This window comes from Neovison vison, chromosome 9 (assembly GCF_020171115.1).
Source record: "Neovison vison isolate M4711 chromosome 9, ASM_NN_V1, whole genome shotgun sequence".
NCBI classification, from domain to species: domain Eukaryota; kingdom Metazoa; phylum Chordata; class Mammalia; order Carnivora; family Mustelidae; genus Neogale; species Neogale vison.
The window spans coordinates 44,272,538-44,296,164 of record NC_058099.1 but is presented as its reverse complement, the minus strand read 5'-3'; the positions used below and the strand labels follow the sequence as shown (position 1 = coordinate 44,296,164).

General features: G+C 35.9%; 1 long non-coding RNA gene across 1 annotated transcript in view; it reads right to left on the bottom strand.

Annotated features, from left to right (window-relative positions):
* LOC122917555 overlaps positions 1-23,627 on the bottom strand; it is a 112,112-nt gene that overhangs the window by 49,604 nt on the left and 38,881 nt on the right. Inside the window, exon 2 of the long non-coding RNA XR_006386402.1 lies at positions 16,111-16,255. This is a non-coding gene — a long non-coding RNA (uncharacterized LOC122917555). The remainder of the gene's footprint in view (positions 1-16,110; positions 16,256-23,627) is intronic.

The following is a 23,627-nucleotide window of genomic DNA, read 5'->3' as shown; positions in this document are numbered from 1 at the left end:
CCATTTATTCTGGGTAATATTTGGTATAATTTTGGTAAACTATTTTTTCTAGAAAAAAAATCATCAAATTTATTGTATAGTTTTGTAAAATTTTTAAAGCTTTCACTTCCTTTTGGTTTCATTCTTTTTGTCATTGATTATTTTGTGTATTTATGTATTATCCATTGTTTACTTGATTAGGCCATTCCAGGTCATTTTATTCATCCTTTTCAATGAACCCGCTCCTTATATTATCAGTTCTATTGTTTTCAAGCTTAATAGTTTCTACTTTTATTTTTAAATTATTTCTTAATTGTTCTTATTGTTAGGGTACAAAGTTCATTATATACCTGTAAGATCTACTTTTTATGCTCTTTAAGTCTTCTCTATTCTTGCTTTTTACTGTTTGATCTCTCCTTAGCAAAAAGAGTATATTGAAGTCTCCTGCTATGTCTGGGCTTCAGCCTATTTGCCTTGGATCTCTAATAGCTTTTGCTTCCTGACAACATCTGCTTTGCTATTGGGTGGATAAATATTCATGACTATCATGTCATCTTTTAAGTTGTAGCCTTTAGAATTATAAACTGACTTCTATTGTTCACTTAATACTTCTATGACTGAATTCTTCCTTGTCTGTTACCAATTTTGTATCCTTCATTTTTAAACCTGCTATATCCTTGACCTTCAAGCTTCCTGAATTCCTTTAATTATATATGTCTGTTGCATACAACAGATAGCTGAATTTTGCTTTGTGAGCAACCTGAAGATATTTTTATCTTTCAATAAGCAATTTAATCTTATTAAAAATTTTTGTCAGTTCTGTCATGTTATTTTATGTTAGGGTTTACTGCATTAGATGTGGTTCAGATGTAGAAAATTTAGTTATTCTTCTTTAAATATTCTGATATTTAGAATACTCTATTATTGTGTCCTATTGTTATTAGTACCAACATATGACACTCTGAGCTCCCTCTTTCTTGAGACAGTATATTCTGGCTCTCCAAACTGATAAATAATAAAGTTAGAATATATTCATTTCCTTGCCTTCCTTCTTTCAACAACTTCTGTGACACAACTATCTAATAAAATGGTGTTATCTTTTAAAGGTATATTGTTACTATATTATAACTTCAAAAATCCTGAATAAATGACTTGAAGCTGACAGTATTATTTTTCTTATCCTTTTTTCTAATAATTTCATTAGGAAATAGTTTGGTACAGATGATTCTGGATCAATTCTCTTTGGTACAGAATGTGCCTTTTCAATAATGTGAATAAAAATCTTTTATTTCAAGGATATCTCATGAATTATAATTCTAAATATTTGCTTTGTCCTATTGTTCTGTTTTTCCTCTTAGGACTTCACTTATATGTTTGTTGTGTCACCATTGCCTATCTTCAATATTTATCACTTTGTCCTATGATCCCTCTACATCTTTTCCCTTCTTTCTTTCTTTTTTTTTTAATTTCAGTTTTCTTTTCTTACCTCTTTGTTTTTGATCTTCTCTATGCCTTCCTGTGCTTTCTGTTAGTCAATTTTTTCTGAGCTCCTTGTAACTTACTCATTGATTCAGAAATAATTTTATGTCTTCCACATCTGTTCCTAATTCATATCCAGTTGAACGTGTATGATAGATTTCTTTGTTTTTTCAACTCTCCTGATGTTTCAATGACTTGAAACTTCTTATAGATGGTACTAATACCTCATTAAACTTTTACTTTCTGTGCATTTTTTTTCTCTCTGCTTTGAGTGTTCTTCGATCAATCCAAAACCTCTCCCACAAAGAAACAGGGAGCAGCTGATTGCATTGTTTTCTTTCCAAGAATAAGAAATGGAAATGATGGGTGCCTAGGTGGCTCAGTGGATTAAGCCTCTGCCTTCAGCTCAGGTCATGATCTCAGGGTCCTGAGATTGAGCCCACAATGGGCTCTCTGCTCAGCAGGGAGCCTGCTTCCTCCTCTCTCTCTGCTTGCCTGTCTGCCTGCTTTTGATCTCTCTCTCTGTCAAATAAATAAATAAAATCTTTAAAAAAAGAGAAAGAAATGGAAATGAATCTTAAAAGTTATAAAGATTATAAGTTAGTAGGTAATAAGATTGTTTCTGAATATAATGCACATAAAAATTTATTGGAAAAATGTATTAGAAAATAGGATATACTATTTTTAATTTGCCAGGAAGATAAATTAAAAGAGCTAGAAAAAAGAAGAAAAAAGATGAGACATAGAGACTGAATTCAGAATACTCAATAACTTTTAGTTGAATAAAAATAATTATAAATAAATATATAATATTTTAGAAGAATAGCAATAAGACAACAGAAGGGAAGATAGGTAGATAATAGATAGATATCTCAGGTTCTCTTAAGATAAACTCAATTCTTAAGACTGAAAAGATGTCCCAAGAACCCATCTATATGAATTAATTATGAAACCCATGAGAATTAGTCTATCAAGTCATCCATATTTTAAGGGGGGGAAAGGGATCAATAAATATTTTGGATAGACTCAGGTGAAGGTTGCTGGAAGTGTTACTTGGAATAAGAATCAGATTGGCATCCTTGAAAATAATGGAACAATAGCTTCACAGTCTCAGGAAAAAAAATTAAATTAAAAATTTTAAACTAGATTTCCATAACAAGTAAAACTAACAATCAAGAACGAGAGCCAATGAATGTATTTTTAAATATAAAAGACTCAGATATCAACCTACCATGCCCAACTTCCAAGAGAAGGAAATAGATGCATTAATGTATTTCACATAAAGGAACAGAAATACTAAAAGAGGAAGTTAGAGGTCCAAAGAAATAATATATTTAATCCAGACAAACAGTGTATGCAAATGTTTGTCAATTTTCCAACATCCTTAGAATACAAGTGAACTATATTCTAAAGGCAAGTCAAAAGCTCCATAAAGACTATCTTGGAAAGGTCACAGACTTAATTCCAAATTGTCTAACAAAGAATCTGTGTGAAGGTTACCTGGGTGGCTCTGTCGATTAAGCATCTGACTTGATCTCAGCTCAGATCTTAATCTCAAGGTCATGAGTTCTAGCCCCACTTTGGGGTCCACAAAAAAATATTCTGTGTGATATTGGTAATGGGACAGTAGCATGCTACTTTATTCAAAAAAGAAGTGAAAAGAAAATTAGACACCTTCAGTGGGTAAAAATATACAAACGAGTCACGATTCAAATTTGAACCAAATGAATAAAAGCCATGACTTTAAAAAAAATGGTGTAAATGATGATAATATACTTAACACTTAAAACTTTTTTCTTTTATATATTTTTAAATTCTAGAATAATTAATATACTGTGTTATTTCAATTTCAGGTGTATAATATAAATATTCAACAAATCTATATATTACTCAGTGCTCAGGATGATAAGTGTACTCTCAATCCTTTTCACCTATTTCACCCATACCTCACCTATTTCCCTTCTGGTGAACACCAGTTTGCTTTCTATAGTTTAGAGCCTGCTTTTGTCTTCTTTTTTATTTTATTCATTTGTTTTGTATCTTTAATTCCACATATAACTGAAATTATATGGTATTTGTCTTTGACTGACTAAATTATTTCACATAGCATACCCTCTAGTTGCTTCTAAATTGTTGCTAATGGCAAATGGCAATGTTTCATTCTTTGTTATGGCTGAATAATGTTCCATTGTATGTACGTATGTATGTGTGTGTGTGTGATATACATATATGTGTATACACACCACTTCTTTATCCATTCATCTATTGATGGACATGGCTTGCTTCCATATTCTAGCTACTACAAATAATGCTGCAATAAACAGAGGGATGCATATATCTTTTTTGAAATAATGTTTTCATATTCTTTGAATAAATACACATTAGTGGAATTCATGATCATGTGGTAGTTCTTGATTGATTGATTGATTGACTGATTGAGGAACCTCCATACAGTCCTCCACAGTGTCTGCACCAGGTTGCATTCCCATTAACAGAGTGTAAAGTTCTATTTTCTCCAAATCTTTGGCAACACTTGTTGTTTCTTGTGTTTTTTATTTTAGCCATTCTGACAGGTATGAGGTGATATCTCACTGCGGTTTTTATATGCATTTCTCTGATGATGAGTGATGTTATGCATCTTTTCATGTGTCTGTTGGCTATCTGTATATCTTTGGAGAAATATCTTTTCATGTTTTCTGCCCATTTTTAATTGAATTACTTATTATTTGGTGATGAGTTGTGTATCATTTACAATTATCTTCACCTGTGAAGCTGTTCAATAGGATGCCAGTTTCCTTGATTGTTTCCTTTGCTGTGCAGAAGCTTTCATTTTGAGGTAGTACCAACAGTTTAATTTTGGTTTTATTCCCCCTGCCTCAGGAGACATATCTAAAAAAAATGTTTGTATGGCCGATAGAGAAATTGCTGCCTGTGCTCTCTTCTAGGATTTTTATGGTTTCAGGTCTCACATGTAGGTCTTAATCCATTTTGAGTTTATTTTTATGTATGGCATAGGAAAGTGGTCTAATCTCATTATTTAGCATGTAGGTGTCCAGTTTTCCCAAAACCATTTGTTGAAAAGACTTTTTCCTATTGCATATTCTTACCTACTTTGTCAAAGATTAATTGACCATATAATCATGGATTTATTCCTGGGCTCTCTTTTCTATTCCATTCCATTGACCTATGTGTCTTTTGGGGTCTGTACCATCCTCTTTTGATTACTGCAGCTTTGTAATATAACTTGAAATCTGGGATTGTAATGCCTCTAGTTTTGTCCTTTTTTCAAGATTGCTTTGGCTATTTGGGGCCTTTTGTGGTTCCATGCAAGTTTTAGGATAATTTGTTCTAGTTCTGTGCAAAATACTGTTGGCATTTTGACAAGGATCATAAAATGTGTAGATTGCTTTGGGCAGTATATACATTTTAATAATGCTCAGTCTTCTAAGCCATAAATATGGAATATATCTCCATTTATTTTTATCTTCAATTTATTTCATCCATGTTTTATAATTTTCAAAGTACAGGTCTTTCACCTCATTGGTCAAGTTTCTTCCCATGTATCTTGTTGTTTATGGTACAATTGTAAATGGAACTGATTTCTTAATTTCTCTTTCTGCTACTTCATTATTAGTGTATAAAAATGCAACCAATTTCTGTAATTGATTTTGTATCCTCTGACTTTATTGAATTCACTTATCAGTTTTAATAGGTTTTGTTTTGTTTTGTTGTGGAGTCTTTAGGGTTTTCTACATATAGTATGTCATCTGTAAATAGTGAAGGTTTTACCTCTTTCTTACCAATCTGGCTACCTTTTATTTCTTTTTCTTATTTGCTGTAGCTAGGACTTACAGTACTATATTGAATAAAAGTGGTGAGAGTGGACAACATTATTCCTGATCTTACAGGAAGAATTCTGTTTTTCCCCACTGAGTGTGATGTTAGCAGTGGGTTTTTCATATACAGATTTTATGTTAAGGTATTTTCCTCTAAGCCTACTTTGTTCAGAATTTTTATCATGAATGGATGTTACACATTGTCACATACTTTTTCTGCATCTTTTGAAGTGTTCATATGGTTTTTATCCTTTTCTCATTGATGTGGTATATCACATTGATTGATTTGTGAATACTGAATCATCCTGGAAATAAATTTCACTTGATAGTAGTGTATGATTGTTTGTTTTTTTTTTTTTTTTTTTTTTTTTTTTTTTTTTCCCAATTTATTTATTTTCAGAAAAACAGTATTCATTATTTTTTCACCACACCCAGTGCTCCATGCAAGCTGTGCCCTCTATAATACCCACCACCTGGTACCCCAACCTCCCACCCCCCCGCCACTTCAAACCCCTCAGACTGTTTTTCAGAGTCCATAGTATGATTGTTTTAAATATATTGTTGGATTTCATTTGCTACTATTTTGTTGAGAATTTTTTCATCTGTGTATATCAGAGATAATGGCCTATAGTTCATTCTCTGTCTCTCTCTATCTCTTTCTGTGGCTTTTTCTGGTTTTGGTATCAGGGGAAACCTGTGCTCATAGTATGAATTTGGAAGCTTTCCTTCCTCTTCCATTTTTTGGCATATTTTGAGAAAAATATCTCCTCTTCAAATGTTTGGTAGAATTCCCCTGTGAGGTTGACTGGTCCTGGACTTTCGTTTGCTGGGAGTTTCTAGTTACTGTTTCAACTTCATTGCCGGTAATTGGTCTGTTTTAATTTTCTATTTCTTCCTGATTCAGTTTTGGGAGGTTTTATGTTTGTAGGAATTTATTTATTCTAGCCTGTCCAATTTGTTGGCATATATTTTTCATAATATTTTCCTATAATTCTTTTTATTTCTGTGGTGTCAGTTGTTATTTATCCTGTAATATTTTTTTTTAAAAGATTTTTATTTTATTTATTTGAGAGAGAGAGACAGTGAGAGAGAGCATGAGCGAGGAGACGGTCAGAGAGCAAAGCAGACTCCCCATGGAGCTGGGAGCCTGATGTGGGACTCGATCCCGGGACTCCAGGATCACGCCCTGAGCCGCAGGCAGTCGTTCAACCAACTGCGCCACCCAGGCGTTGAGTTCTTTCCTTAATTAGTTTTGCTAAAGGCTTATCAATTTTGTTGAGCTTTTCATAGAACCTGCTCCTATTTTCATTGATCTGTTCAGTTGTTTTCTTAGTTTCTATTTATTTCTGCTCTACTCTTTATTATTTCCTTCCTTCTGCTGGTTTTGGAATTATTTGTTCTTTTTGTAGGCTCTCTTTTGTAGGTTTAAGATTAGGTTGTTTATTTGAGATTTTTCTTGCTTCATAAGGTAGATCTGCATGGCTATAAACTTCCCTCTCAGAACTACTTTTGCTGCATCCCAAATATTTTAGACTGTTGTATTTCCATTTTCATTTTCATTTGTCTCAGTGTATTTCTTGATTTCCTCTTTGATTTCTTGGTTGATCCATTCATTGTTTAGCTGTTACTAACCTTCATCTGTTTGTGTTGTTTCCAGATTTTTTCTTGTGGTTGATTTCTACTTTCATAATGTTGTGGTTAGAAAAGATGCATGATAGAACTTCACTATTTTTGAATTTGTTGAGACTCATTTTGTGACCTAATATGTGATGTATTCTAGGGAATATTCTACATGCACTTGAAAAGAATGTATATTCTGCTGTTTTAGGATGGAATTTTCTGAATCTGTCTATTAGATGCATCTAGTCCAATGTATCACTCAAAGCCACAGTTTCCTTGTTGATTTACTGTTTAGATGATCGATCTATCCCTTGCTATAAGTGGATTTTTAAAGTCCCTACTCTTATTTTATTACTATCAATTATTTTCTTTATGTTTATTAACAGATGCTATTTGTATTTGAGTGCTCCCATAATGGGTACATAAGTATTTACAGTTGTTAAATATTCCTGTTGAATTGTTCCCTTATTGATTATATCCCCTTTAACATTTCTTGTAACTGGTTTAGTGGTCATAAATTCCTTTAACTTTTGTGTGAGAAGCTCTCCTTCTATTCTGAATGATAGCCTTACTCAATAGAGTATTTTTGGCTATAAGTTTGGGTCATTCAGTACTTTAAATATATAATGTACTCCCTTCTGGCTTGCAAGGTTTCTGCTGTAAAATCAGCTGACAACTTTATGGAGCTTCCCTATATATAACTATTTTCTCTTGGCTGCTTTTAAAATTTTCTTTTTATCACTATTTTTTGCCATTTTAATTCTTATATTTCTTGGTGTGGACCTCCTTGGATTGATTTTGTTGGGGATCTCTGTGCTTCCTGGATCTGGATTTCTGTTTCTTTCCTCAGATTCAGAAAATTTTCAGCTACCATTTTTTTCAAATAAAATTTCTGCCCCCTTTACTGCCTCTACTCCTTTTCAGACTCACATAATGTTAGTTTTTCTACACTTAATGGTGTTGCTGAGTTCCCTTAATCTGTCCACTTTTTTAAAAAAAACTATTCTACTTTTTAATTCTGTCTTCTTTCTCCTGTCCAACTTGATTGCTTTCCACTACTCCTTCCTCCAGGTTACTAATTCATTATTCTACTTCCTCGAGTCTATTTATTCCACATAGCATATTTTTTAATTTCAGCTATTGAGTTCTTCATCTCTGATTTTTTTAATATATATTTCCTATTTATTGAAGGTCTCACTTAAGTCCTCTCCTCTTTTCTCCAGTCCAGTGAGTATCTATGACCATTACTTTAAATTCTCTATCAGGTAAATTGCTTAACTCTGTTTAGTTTAGCCATCTTGCTGTGACTTTTAGATAAAAGTCTTTCACTTGGGTCATATTCCTCTGTCTCCTCATTTTGTCCAACTCTTCGTGTCTGTTTCTCTGTGTTAGGAAGGTGAGCTGTGTCTCCTGCTCTTCCAAGTAGTGGTCCTGTAGTGCTGCAGTGCAATGTCCCCTGTTCACCAAAACTTGGCTCTTCAAGGCTATCTCCTGTGTGTGTCATGTTAAACCTTTTGTTGTGGCTGAGGTGTGTTTGCCTACAGTCTATTCATCTGCAATGGCTCTCATTACCTGTTATGGGCAGGGAATGATGCAGTGTAGAGCTGCCTTGGGCTTGAGTTGGGTCAAACCAGGCATTTGCCAGAGCTACAGTCACACCAAACTACAGGGGGAATCTCCCTGTGTTGTCCCTTTGAGGCTTTCATTGGCAGGTGGGTCCTGCAGTGAGACCAGATGTCTACCCACATCCCTGCCCTGGTTACTGCTGAGTCTACAGAGGTGAAGCTGCTGTGTGTGGTTATCTTCCCCATCCCCAGGGCATAAGCCACTCCGGAATGCTGTGGATTACTGTGAGGCTTATTTGCATAGAGCTAGGCCTGTGGCTCTGGTTTCCATGGACTCCTGCAGGGAGCAGGTTGAAGGTAGTGGAGTGGCAGGAGAACACGGGGACAGGGTTTACCATATTAACAAGGTATGCAAGTGTCTGCTGTGGGTAGCCTAGGGCAGGTTGGAAGGAGCAGTCCATGGAAGTGTGCATGGTGGGGTGCACTGTTATAGCCAGCTAAGGGGAGAGTGTGCTAGTTCCCACAGGTGTCTGTATCTAGTCTATAGTGTGGGGGAGGGAAATAGTGCCTGCCAGCTCTTTTTTTCTTGGGGAAATCTAACGACCCCTGCCTCTCCTGCACAAATTCTGAGATTAGTAAATAGATCTTCCTGTATACCTTAGGTGTTTTTCAAACTGCTGCTTCTGTGCTGTATCCCTGTGGGGTTGTTAGGCAATCTCTTAAGGTCAGGGACTCCGTTTCCTCTCACCCTCCACACCTCCCAGAGCCAAGCCCACTGATTTTTAAGGTTCCTGGTGTTGAGTGCCACTGACTATATAAACTTGTAAAATTAAGCCCCTCTGGTTTTCCAAGCCAAATATTCTGGGGATTCATCGTCCCAATGTAGTTCTCCGTGTCTGGCATATCTGGGGTTGGGTCTGCTCCTCTCCCTTATTCTTGCCTGCAGGGGCCCTCCACTCTGCAAAGAGTCTGCTGGGGTAGTTTGGTTCTTGTCAGTTTCTTTACCCCCCCTACTCTTTCATTTGGCCTCCTCTCTATAATTACCTGTGGAGAAGCTTTCCTATCAGTCTTTAAGTCATTTCTTAGGTTATTTACATTGATTTGTTTAGGTTCTTCCTACTCTGCCACATTCCCCAGGAGTCCAGTGCTTTTCCACTACAGTATCAAGGGTATAGTAAAATTGGAGTACATTTTCTATTCCATATGTCATGGCTTTACAGATTATAACAAGGACATTCTTTGCAATAGCTCCAGTACAATTATTTTTTTTTAAATCACACTTTTATAATACTACTATCAATCCACAGGATATATTCAGATTTTGCAAATTGTACTTTGAGTGTTCTTTACAGCAAGACAAAATTCTGGACCATGTGTAACATTTAATTTTCGTGTCTTTATCAGAACTTTACAAAGTATCTTTTGCTGTGTTTGCTTTTTATAATTACTTTAGCTTATTTTGTACTTTGCCTTTTGGGTCAACTTTTCCTAGTATACAAATATCACATATATCTAGACAGTAACATTTCTTGTTTGCATTGTGTTTATAATTCCTTTAAATCCAAGGCCATTACAGAGCTTCTTTAGATACCAACTTTCTATTGGTACCTCCCATTTTCTTACAGGGATAAGTTAGAATTTTTTTTTTTTAAGAGGTTTATTTATTTTTTTTTAAAGATTTTATTTTATTTACTTGACAGAGATCACAAGTAGGTAGAGAGGCAGGCAGAAAGAGAGAGAGGAGGAAGCAGGCTCTCCGCGGGGCAGACAGCCTGATGCGGGGCTCGATCCCGAAGGCAGAGGCTTTAACCCACTGAGCCACCCAGGCGCCCCTAGAATTTTTTTTTTAATTTCCTCAATTTTGAGTCATTGTCCATTCCAAAATTTCATGCTATAGATTCATGCCTCAGATATATTTCAATATTTTTAAAACTATTTTCTTAAAATCTATCCTGTGCATCTGACTGCATTCAGCACTTCCAGTACCATGTAGACTCTAAGATGATATAATTTCTTTTCCCCAAAGTTCCCATTACTTTAGCAATCGATTCTTCCCTGCCCAAAATAGTTAATTCCATTCTAGGGGCACTTGGATGGCTCAGTTGTTAAGCATCTGCCTTCAGCTCAGATCATGATCCCAGGGCCCTGGGATTGAGCCCTGTATCAGGTTCCCTGCTCAGCAGGATGCCTGTTTCTCCCTCTCCTACTTCCCTTGCTTGTGTTCCCTCTCTCACTGTCTCTCTCTCTGTGTCAAATAAATAAAATCTTTAAAAAAAAGAATTAATTCCATTCTAAATGTCTGATCAGTTCCCCCCTTATCTCCTCTGAAAGGTAAAAATTTTAAAAGTTAGGAATGCATATATATATATAAGACTTTCAGTGAATGTCCAGATGGTTAAAGCCTCAAATCACTATTATAATTTGCATCCTAGCCAATGTGTGCTCTGCACACAAAAAAGTTTTTATTTACTCCATATAGCAGATTAGACTGTAGTCTTATCTTTCAAAGAGGTATCACTTCTGCCATCCTCTATGCTTGCTTAAATTTTCATGGATTTCTGAGAGTGTATATATTGTTTTGACTTCTTCCACAGTTTTTCTGCCTTCTGATATAACAGATGTTTCTTTTGAATAGGCCATAATTTTCCTTTAGTGTATTCTTATCCTACCCTACTGAGTTTCAGAGAATACTAAAAGAGGTTATTCACCATTTTATTCTATAATCTCAGATCTGCATTGCTTACCATTCATTCTTTATATTTTAGCATGCTACAGAGCTTCCCAAGCCCTGTGCTATGCAATATTATATTCTCTGAGATGTGAGTGGATATATAGTGAACAAATGGCTCCAGGTTAAATAATCTGGGAAACACCATCTACTCTAACTTCTTGGGAATTCTCAAATTGAATAGCATGTGAATAGTTCTGGAAAATGCCACAAATAAAAACACAAAAACTACACAAAAACACAAAAACAGATATAAAACTAAAAACTTTTATATCTGATATGTTAGACATATAGTATTTATGATATAATCAGAGTGTAAATATAGTATTATTTGTACACTTAAAAGTTATTCACTAAAACAAATTTTATCTGAATCCTAAAGGAAAACTTCAGCAGGTGCATGAGTCTTGTCTATTAACTGCTACGTAACAGATACTCATAAAGTTACTTTGAGTCAAAAAAAGAGTTTCGGTACATAATCAGGTTGTCTTTTCCAAGATAGGAATCAAAGCTGTGGGTTTTATTTAGCACGTATCTTCCTCCCAACCCCAACCTAAGCCTGCTTTAGTCTGAAAGTTATTTTCTTCAACTTATGGCTCTCCTGCCTTTGCTCTCCCCCAGGTTCTGAACTTTCTGGGGATTCAGGGGATGAATGAAAGAGTGGTAGGAACATAGGAAAGGACTTGATAAAAAAAAGGTTTACATTCTTTGAGACTGGCAGAAGGTTATAGCTCTTGGTCTCACAGGCATTTATTTCATTGATGGGAATCTTGCTAAAAGTTAATTTAGACCCTCTAAATTCCAACTGGTCATTTGACTTCTACAGTTTCCACATATCACACCCATCCTCCTTATGACTGGGTCCCTCTGCCTAACTGCATGGCTCTACTAGTCAGGACACAAGACTATGCCACCCTGTCTATCCTACATGATTATATCTATCTGTAGAAAACACACATCCCTTGTCCTGATAAACAAAGTGGACAAGTCAATTCCCAGTGCAGTCTGCTCTATGCTGTCACAGGCCACTTTGATTTTCTCACACACAGTCACCAGATTTCAGGCAGCACATTTCAAAGTCTCTGAGAGTTCAATAAATGTCCTCACCGGACTTGCAGATAAGAAGGCAGTGCACCCGCCACTCTCCACTGGTGAGTGTAGGGCTGGCAGAGACACTATACTGCATCACAAAAGGAAGTGATATGGTATGTAATCTACATGAATGACTGAGGGTTGGGAATGAGGGCATCACTCACAGAACTTATAGCACCCCCAAGAATTGGGCAGCATGGAAGTTTTGATGGGTGGAAACCCTCAACATAAGAACAGCAATTGCCAAAGTTATGTCTTCACAAATCATCCCTCCTTTTCACTAAACCCTCTGTGTCAGAGGGTTTAAAGGTCATTGAACTTGTTCTCGGATACGTCCTATGTAAATTCTGCATTCTCCCTCTTCTCTCAGGATCTGATATCTATCAAAATCTTTGCAACTTAGAAAATAATAAAGTAGGGGGGAAAGGCAATTTAAATATCCTATTAATCAAACATTTTACAAAATTATTTGATTATAGAAACTATTTTTCCCCACAGGACACTGATATTTCATGGATCAATGATGATCCGCATAACAGAGTTTGGTTAACACCAATATGCGGCAATCTGAGGTCAATGTAATAGCCAAGATTACTTACTATAGGTCTTGGTTTGCCTATAACAGCTCTCCATTCTCTCTTGATTTCTTTGGAGAATTTCACCTCTTTCCATATCTCGGGGGCCTGTCTTCTATCAAAAAATAAGAGCCTCAATGCAAAAATCAAACCAATATATTTTTCACAGGATGTTTTAGATATAACCAAAAATTTTCCCATGGATTTCATAAGAGGGACAGATATGAATTTGGGGGTTAGAGCATGAAGAAAGCATGTCTGCAGAATAAAGTCAATGTTCGAGGGAGTTAGAGCTAAGAAAGGGTATTTTTTGAGTTCTTATAGATAGCTGAGCCTCAGAAGGTAAATATATCATTAAGCTTGCCAGTTATATGAGAAAACACATTCTACTCTCCTTTTTCCCTAAGATAGTTTTGGTTAGCTGTTTCTTGCTTGCAACTAAAAGAAAATAATAATAAAAAATTAAAAAAAATTTTTTTAATTGACCTAAACACCCTGATTATACTAGAGGCTGCTTCCCAGTTGTTTTCCTTTGGGAAATAGGTACCTCAAGTGTGTGTGTGCCTGTATGCATGCATGTATTTCCAAAAATGAATCCACAGGCATATCACACATCATTATTAGCAGGTTCATCATTTTCTTTCACTCTGTCTCTTGTTTCCTATGATCCTTAATACAAAGTCAGAGACATTGCCAGGTAATTCTGCTATGCTGATTTAATGTCAGATCTGATCCTAAGATATCTTACTTTTTACAGGACATACTAAAGGAAATATCAAGGTAATATTAAATCTTTTGGCCTTACTTGAGAGCATAATTTATATTTTAAAGTTTATGAGTCCACCTAACTAATGCTAATGACTTTTGACCTGAACTTCGTATCTGGAAATGAGCAAGCACATTCAGTTCTAAAGGAATTATATACGTGTAGTACTTTCTACTGGGTCTTTCCTCCTATACTTTGATAGAACTGGAACTACTTGCTATTATATCCAGTATTATTCTTAGTGGCTAATTTACATGCTTATTACAATTAGAATATACCTCTAAATATAGAAGAACATGAAAAATTCACTTTAGGAGCCTACTTGTTATTGAAAGCTTCCCTGCATTGGATGAAATATGAGCAACTGAGGGAAATCAGAGAATGAAAATAAATAAGCATAATAATGAATTTAGGAAGCTAGATTTTTATTAAATCCCACCACCATGAAACGTGATCATGGTTTCCTTTCTTCAAATGAATGTATTCTTGAAAAACAAGATACATCATTAATACACCGGTGGGGTTTGTTTGTATTAATTAACTAAAATGCGTATTTTCAAATGAAGTGCTATATCAGAAAAAATAAGCATATATGGTTATATTTCCTTTCCAAAATTCAGCCTCATCTTATCAAGCAATAACTATAATCATACTATGTTGACCCTTAGTCAACTTAGACAAAAGAGAAACACAAAGACCATAATATAGCAAGGCTAAGCTAAAGTTAGCACCCCCTAGAATTGTGTAGAATTGAAAATTTGGCAGGGGCATACTTACAAAGCAACACAGCTCTCTCTAAAGAAACTTATTCGCAAACATTACTCACTATTTACCTCTATAATCTCTAAGTGAGTCAGTCTGTTCAAAATCTTCTTTTAAGAAAATGGCAGAAACTCTACCAACTGCATTTCACGGTTTTAGATGACCACACTATTTGGTTTAGGGACAAGCAGTGGTTTTTAACATCAATACATGAACATGAAGAATAAAATAAATTGGAAAATATATTTTCATTTAAATTTAAGGGTTCTTTCTGAGGACTAAAATTAGTTCATTCTGAAGGGCTTAGTATTGATCTCCCTCTATCTTGGCAGAACAACAAATGATGGAGGCAAAAGAAAATAGACAAGTTTTTCCTAAGAGAATTTAACCACACAGTTATTACTGATGAGAAATTCATGTCTACGTCAAAGACTCATGTATCCCAAGAACTTTAGAACTAAAGAAAATGTATGATCACCAAATACTACTCCCTTAGTTTACAAATGGGAAAATAAAGATCAGAGAGTTAAAGTGATTTGGTCAATGTCGTACAAGGAGATACTAACAGATCTATACCTGAAATTTAGTTGCTAGGCTTTTTCTATCAAAGTGTGCACTTGTGTGTCTCTCAGTTACTTAGAGGCATGAAAAATCTTACGCTGGCATCTTTTCCAAAATGCTAAAATCAGAATCTTAAGACTGACAGTGAAGCACATAAGAACATTTAATCCCATCTCATCAGTGTGTACCATGTGAAAGATCAGCTCTCTCTTTCTCAACAAAATTCTCTAATACAATAATCAGAATAAAACTATTTCCAAAAATCATTTGCTTTAGAAAAGCCCAATATCTTGCATGAGTATTCTAAAGACACCCTGAAGATGGAAATTTTTTTCCTATCATACAATAATTTCATAGTAAGAAAATGCATTAAATGCCATTTTAAAAGCTGGAAGCAGCCATCAAACTGTTAAAAACCATTGCAGAGGAATTTGCATCATTTCCCCACTTAGTTTATGTTTATTCAACTACACACAATCATAAAATAGACTGAACAACTTAACTACTAAGTTGAACTATATGAATCACCATTCTTGTACTTCACAAAGTATCAAATTGAGTCCATATGCTTCTGAGTGATCATGGAATGGGAGACAGTAATTCTGAACTTCTTGGTTCCTGTATACTTGAGTATTTTGTAAGCTGAATGTGACTCTAATATTTTAAATTACTTCCCTTTTTAACCATAGGAATCTTAAATATGATCCAGTGGCCTTATACTTACATAAATTTATGTGCACTATACTTCTGAAAATGAGCAATTTAAAGACATTATTAAGGTTAAATTGGGTTACACACATTTACCACCTTTAAATTTATGACTTTAAAGTGTAAATCTGTATAAACCATGAATTCATTTATCTCTGGGTGTTTTGAAGTAAAAAGGTTTATTTTGACTATTAAAGTTTCATATGGTTTATAATTATTTACACAAACATGCATTTATTTTATCTGTAAGGTATCAAATACTACTGCCAGAGAAATTATCTCATCCACCTCCATATTATACCCAGGATTTCTAGAGGATTAAAAAGGGGGCTTATGGAGGGTTACCCAGTTCCTGTGACGGTATCACTATCAGAATCCATCTCTCTTGAGTTGCAGCCTGCTGTACTTTCTACCACTTATCACTAGAGCATATATTTACCTCCAATAAATGGATCCTTTATTCTTCTTCTATGGTTGGTTTTATGTCATATGAAGGCCATCTTCCAGCCTGTCAATAGCTAGGCACAAAAATGTTTCATCTTCTTCATCTCACGTGTGGGAGCAATAGAAGCTGAGGTGAGAGCCTGTAGTGGGGAGCACAATGGACTATTAGAAATCAAGTGGGATTATTTCCACAGCCATTTGTTGCTCTTGGTTTAGGGAACTCTGATACCATGAGGGGTTCTTTGTTCTAATGGCTGGCGTCCCATGAGAGAAGAATCAGGACAAAGAATACAACAAGAGCAGCTGAGGTCAGGAGAACTAAAACAAGACTTTAATGGATTGGGTTCAAAACATCATGGCAGGTGTTTTTCCAAGCATTTAACAGAAGAAGCAGTTTGCAAGCAGGACAACCTGATTTTGAAATTCAAGCACTTTCTCCTTCCACTCAGGATCCTGACTGCTCAAAATTAAATCACAATAAAGATAAATGCAATGTGTTAAGTTGTCCCTGAGCTATCGGAATCAGATAAGAGGTGTGCAGCATTGTGGGGAGATCACATAAGACTGTGATAACTCAAATGTTCAATTTGTCAAATGGCTCCTTCTGTTGGTGCAGAGAGCTGAAGCATTTTCATGAGCTTGAGATCAAGATCCTGAGCAAGTATGAGAAATAACTATTTTGCTTTGTGGACGAACAAAGATAAATGTGTTCTGGATTATGAGGAGGAAAAAAGCAAGTGTGATTAACCTTACATATTTCCAAAGTGTTTTTCTTCAGAAATAAAACTAACACAAACATTTTATTTGTCCCCAACCCTCATCCCTCTGTATACTATTTTCAGTCTCTGTAAAAGTAACAAAAGCTCTTTGCATTTATATAGCAGGTTTACCCCAAAACTCAGTAATATTATGAATAGAAATAGTTTAATTTATCTTTGCAATGCATCTCTTATGTGAATAAAGGGTAGTTTTTCTGATTTTTATTTTTTGTTTGTTTTAAGGACAGAATAAGTCACAATCAGATTGGCAGTCCTGCAGATAATGTAGCTGTAATAATTGAAAACCATTGCCCTATTTCACCATTACAGTTTCATCAAGGCCAGGGATTTGCAGATTTGGGGGCTGAAAATATCATAATAGAAATTTTAAAATACTCTCTGTACCTTCGGTTCCGCCAGTAGCTAACATGCAGCTTTTCTTATCAAACTACTACATCTCTCTTGGTTTGAAGCATTGAAAATCTCTGTCAATAATTAATTATATTGAATCTTCAGTGTGGTTTAAGACCCAACTTTGAACCAGAATGAACCTTGATTCCAAAACTTGAAAAAATGCACACGCAATTACTTAATCATAAACCAAACATAGTAGCTACTTTGTATGAACAATGGGCTTTTAAAGAATAGTTTAAAAAGAATAGTCAACAATAGTTTCAAGACATTGAAGATTTAAATGATTTCATAAATGCACATTATAAAAGTTAGAAATACTCTAGATGAGGCTTGACTGAATATACCAGTGCAGAATAGCTCAGGATCATGTTCAAGGACTCAGAAGTAATTAGGCAAGGTGACAGTCAGGATTTTAGACATCTCAACAAATCCAGTGAATATCTTTCAAACACTGCTTTCTCCCTACCAGTGAACTCTCAATGGCATCAAAAATAACTAGCTTCCCTCCCTCAAAATGGAACTCTTCTAAAAGTCCTTTCCTTTATAGCAATAGTAACTAATTCAGTGTGGATCAGATTTCTTGTGTACACAGCATCTATTTTCTGGCTCAGGAGGCTGTGTTCAGGTGATCCAGCAGTATCTTAATTTTCCTTCTATTCCTCTTTTTTGTTGTTTTTGATTTGCATATTTTCTAATCTAAGGGAAAAGGTCTCAATACTTCTGACAAATATATTTTTGTATAAACAATAAAAATAGTTGGCCCAACCTCAAGACCTTACAACAGTGGTAATGGTCTATATTAGAAACTGTGCTTTAAATACATTTCAGAAATTTGAAGCTTGGTGAGAAGAGAAATACAAGAAAGAAAAAATAAACGGCCATTAGATATCGTAGCAACCTGTTTCAAGTCTCCAAGTATAAAAGGAGTGGTACTAAATGATGCGTATGGACCTCCAAAACATAGATAAAAGTGAATTAAAAGAACATTATTGAGTATGTATGAGTATATGTGTTTGTCTATGAACAGCGTGATCATGTTTTGCCATGGAGTTCAAATTCTATTTCAAATGTCAGGCTGACAAAAGAAAGAAAGTTCTGCTAAATCAGTATCTATACTAAAGAGAGTGACTCTTAATCTAAAGTTTTAGTTCTCTAAAAACATGTCATTATCCAAAGCCTCAGAGACCACAAGCAATTAGGCAATTAGGTAAAAGCAATGTTGTTCTCTAATGGTTCATGGACAGTGCCAGAAGACACAAATTCAAAATAAAAGCTCAGTATAGGCTTTATTCTAAATTAAGGCAGTTTTAAATTAAGAACAGTTCAATTCAAATATTCATTTACTAAGCTACTAAAATATGTATTGAATGCTCACTATATAAACGGCACTTTTTGAGGTACTGAGAATACATTAGTAAATAAAATAGAAATCCCTACCTTTATGGAACTCCTGTAAAAAAGATAATACTCAAGTTGATAAATCTATACAGTAAGTTAGAAGGTAGGCAGTGCTATTGAGAAAGTAAAGCAGGGGTAGGGGAGTCGGGGGGGGTGGAACACTAGAGGCCCAGTTGGGATGGTGTTTTGGGGGGGGTAAAATTTAAATAGGAGGGTCAAGAGGAGAACTCTTGAGAATATGGCATTTAAGCAAAAACACAAAGAACCTGAGGAGGCTTACCATATGGATAGATTCCTCATTCTATAAGAACAGCATCACAGGGAGAGGGTATAAACAAAAGCAAAATTGCTGTGGCAGAAGTCTGTCTAATATTTGAATATCTAAATGGCTGAAGAAAAGTGGAAGGGGTAGGAAGTCGAGGGAGAGGAAGTCAGAGAGGCTATAAAAGCCCAGGAGACAAATCATAGAAGGCTTTTAGGCTATTTTAAAGATGCTGATTTTCATTCTAACTTTGAATTCTTACATTCGATCTACTGAGAATGCTTTGTTTAGAACAGACATAAGGAGACAGAAATAGAAGAGACGGAAGCAGTAAGACCAGTTAGGAGGCTACTGCAAAAATGCATGGCAAGGTGAGTGTGGATACATCCAGGGTGATCATAATGTGAGGTGGTAAAAAATGGCAAGATTCTAGATCTATTTTAAAGATACAGCCAACAGAATTTTCTGATGTGACATAGGAGACCAAACAGAAAGAAAAAAATTTTTAAGCAACAAACAGAACCCCTGGATAACTCCATGATACTTTGACTTCAGCTATTAGAAGTACAAAATTACCAGTAACTGATTTGTGGGAGAATAGAAAACCAGGGTTTCTGGCTTATTACTACCCATTATGTTTAGATGCCTTTCAGACACTGCAGCAGATTTGTTTGGAGACTAGTGAGAGCTACACTAGAAATACAAAGTTGTCAGTCATCAATGTATAGTTGGTATTTAACATACAGAACCAAATAAGACCCCCAAAACAACACAGATAGAAAAGAGAAAAGATTAGAGGAATAGAGAAACTCCAACATTAAGAGGTCAGGATGATGAAGATGAATCTCCATTAAAGAGATTTAAAAAGCACAGAAAATAAAGAAAACAAACAAACAAACAAAAAACAGGAGGAAAGAATATTATGTTAAAAAGTCAAGTGAAAAGACTATTTTAAGGAGGAGGGAATTTTTAGCTGCGTCTTATGTGGATTGTAGATAAATAATATGAGAATCAAAACTCCACTACTGGATTTGCAATATTAGGGCATTGATAACCAAAGTCGGTAGCAATTTTCCAGTAGAGTTGAGTAAGGATTGCTGAGGGAACAGGAGAGGAGGAAAGGGAGTCAGGAAGTGTAAACAACTATTTTGAGAAATTACAAGGAGGAAGAGAAGAGTGGGATAGTAACGGGGAGTAATAGGTAAGAAAGTTTTTTCATTTTTCTTTTAATAGCATGCTATTTTGTGGAAATGGGAAAATAGAAAAGGGTCATATGATAATGGAGGTTGGAGAGCAGGAGAAGACTGACTTACAGTGGTGTTCTTGAAGAGGCAGGAAAGGATGAGTATAGTCTACAAATGAATGAAAAGTCCTCTGACAGGGGTAAAGGGAGCTCATCTATAGGAAGAAAAGTAGAGAGATGCACATGGAGGATTTGAGGGATAAGCTTATAGGATTTCTCATCAGTTTTAATTTTCTCAGTGAATTGAGAAGTAAAATGATTGGCTAAAAATATGTGTATATTTGCGAGAGAATAGATGTTTGAAACTGTTTCACAAGACAGTGAGATAATGACTGAACTAAGGAACTGCATTATGCTGAAAGTATCAAGGGTTCATTTGAAGTTAGTAGTTAATAATTTAGATGAGAACAATCAGCATGGTTCTAGATCTTTCTCCAGCCATAGCCAATGTCATGAATGCAAATATATGCAGTAGGCAGTTGTATTTTCCAGCCTTAGTGTTTTGTCATGTATGTAAATAAAGTGAGGGAAGAGGGAAGCAAAGAAGTTGAGTGTGTGTATAACAGAATGGTTTTAGTGATAGTAAATTCAAACTAGGTGAGAAGGGCTGGGAGAACATGAAGAAGAAGAGAGGTAGTAGAAATGTATTAGATCATTAGATTTTAGACCCCAGGGAATGAAACATCCACATAAAAAAATAAATGTAGTAAGAATAAACATCTATGAAATAAAGCTACAGGAGGGCCAGTGTCCTTGAAAGCACAATCTTGTTATCAGCAACAAAGTGAAAGGGAAATTCTTTCAGAAGTTAATTTGATATACAGAGGGTTTTCTTGATAACAAAGGGGAATACTTTGAAAAGTCTCAATTTCACATTTCATTTTCAAATTGGTACTTTGCTTACCAGTTCTGTGTTTGCTATTTATGTTTTTGCTTTGGCATAGAGTTAACTTTGGGGAAAAAAATGTTTCTAACTTCTGAACAATTATTGCATAGGAAAATGTTTTCCCATGAGCTTGAAGTTATCTAACACTTTTTCCAAATCTGTCATCTGTGATTTTGATAATCAAAACAAGATCCCTTATAGAAAGATCTGAAGGCAATAGATCAAGGGTCAGCTGGGAAGATGGCCAAGTAGGAGAAACCTAAACTCACCTTGTCCCATTCTTACAACTAGAAAACACATCAGCATAAATAACCCAGAAAAGTATCTGAAGAATGGCTAAACAAACTCTACAACTAAAGGTAGAGAAGAGGCCACATGGAAGAAAGTAGAAAGGATAAAGACGTGGTCTGGGAGTGAAAGGGACCATGGCCATCTGTGGCGGGGAGGGAGACAGTGGTATGAAGAAAGGAGAAGAATAGGCTTTCCCAGCAGGGAGCCCATGAATGGAGGGGGCGGTAAAAATCTCTACACATTTGCCCTTGAAAGCAAGAGGGGCCAAATTTTGTGAGCCCTTGAAACCAGCAGGACTTAAAGTCTAGAATTTTAAAAATAGGCAGGTTTGTCTCTGGGAAAGCCAAAAGAGAATTAGTAACTAAGTCCCCACCCGTAGGCAGTAAGACAAACAGCCACCGTGGATTCAGACTAAAGCCACAAGTTTGAAAAAAAGTCAAAGCAGATGGATGAGTTATTTGCTCATCTCAGAGCATGGACTGGAGAGACAGGATCACAGGGAGACCCATCCAGGAACAAAGGAACTGTTTGTACCATTTCCCTACTCCACCTGCCAGCATAAACAATGACCACCTACAGTAACCAGCACTGCATCAACACTGCTTACCTAACTACACACACGAAGCCTCACTCCCCACAAACTTCAGTGGATCAACCCTTCCCAGTTACACTCCTCATAGTCCCCTCACTCTATGCCCCCTCCCCTAGAATATAGGTGCAAACCCTTCCAACACTGCACCTCCCAACACAGTTCATTTTGCAGGACTTCAGTTCTGGCAATGGAAGCAGGTCTTATTTTGCAAGTAGACTATTGCACACCTTGTTAAAATGTACCCCACCCCGGCTAGGGACAAAAACTTCCCAAAATATTCAAGGAAAACCTTTGTCGAAAACTGGACTGAAGGAAACAAAGGCCAAAACTAACACAGTCAGTAGGACATACAAGACACACACAGGAAACCTGTGTATGTACCAGACCCTGAAGTACCAGACCCTGGGGAGCAGGAGACACTGCACTGTAGGGCACTACATTTCTTCATAAGGCTATTATCATTAAGAGCAAGAGAATTAGCTGATTATTCCCAACATACATGAGGTGACAGAGAACTATGTCCTAAATGAAAGAACAGGACCAAACCACAGCAAGAAACCTAAGCAAAACAAGTATAAGTAATATGCACTAGAGAGAATTGAAAGCAATGATCATAACAATATGCAACTTGAAAAAGAGTGGAGGACATCAGTGAGACCATTAACACAAATATAAAAAAGAACCAGAGATCAAGAAGAACACAATAAATGAAATTAACAGTGCTTGATGGAATAAATAGCAAGCTGGATGAGGCAGAACTAATTAATGACCTGGAAGAGAGTAATGGAAAATAACCAAGCTGAGCAAAGGAGAGGAAAGAAAATTATGCAAATCAAGAATAGTGTTGGGCGCCTGGGTTGCTTAGTCAGTTAAGTGCCTGACTCTTGGTTTCAGCTCTGGTCATGACCTCAGGGTAGTGAGATCGAGCCCTGCATCAGGCTCATGCTCACGTGGAGTCTGTTTGAGATTTTCTTCCCCTACCTCCCACCTGCTCCTCCCCCAACTCACACATGCTCTCTGTCTTGCTAAAACAAATAAAGAAAATCTTAAAATATCTATATATTCTTAGGGAAATCAGTGACTCCATCAAATGTAATAACATTCATATTATAGGGCTCTCAGAAGAAGACAAAGGAGGCAGAAAATTTATTTGAAGAAATAAGGGCTAAAAATCTCCCTAATCTGGGGAAGGAAATAAATACCAGATCAAGCAGACAAAGAAATCCCCCCAAAAATTCAACCCAGGGAGGTCTACACCAAAACACATAGTAATTAAAATGGCAAAAAGTAGTGATAAAGAAAATATTTTTAGGGCGCCTGGGTGGCTCAGTGGGTTAAGCTGCTGCCTTTGGCTCAGGTCATGATCTCAGGGTCCTGGGATTGAGTCCCACATCGGGCTCTCTGCTCAGGAGGGAGCCTGCTTCCCTCTCTCTCTCTCTCTCTCTCTCTGCCAGCCTCTCTGCTTACCTGTGATCTCTCTCTGTCAAATAAATAAATAAAATATTTTAAAAAAGAAAATATTTTTAAAGCAGCAAAAGAGAATAGTTGCTTACAAAGGGAAAAGGATTTCTCCTTTGAGGCTATTAGCAAAATTTTCAGCAGAAACTTCTCAAGCCAGAAGAAAGTGGCATGATACATTTGAGTTGCTAAAAGGGAAAAAATCTATAG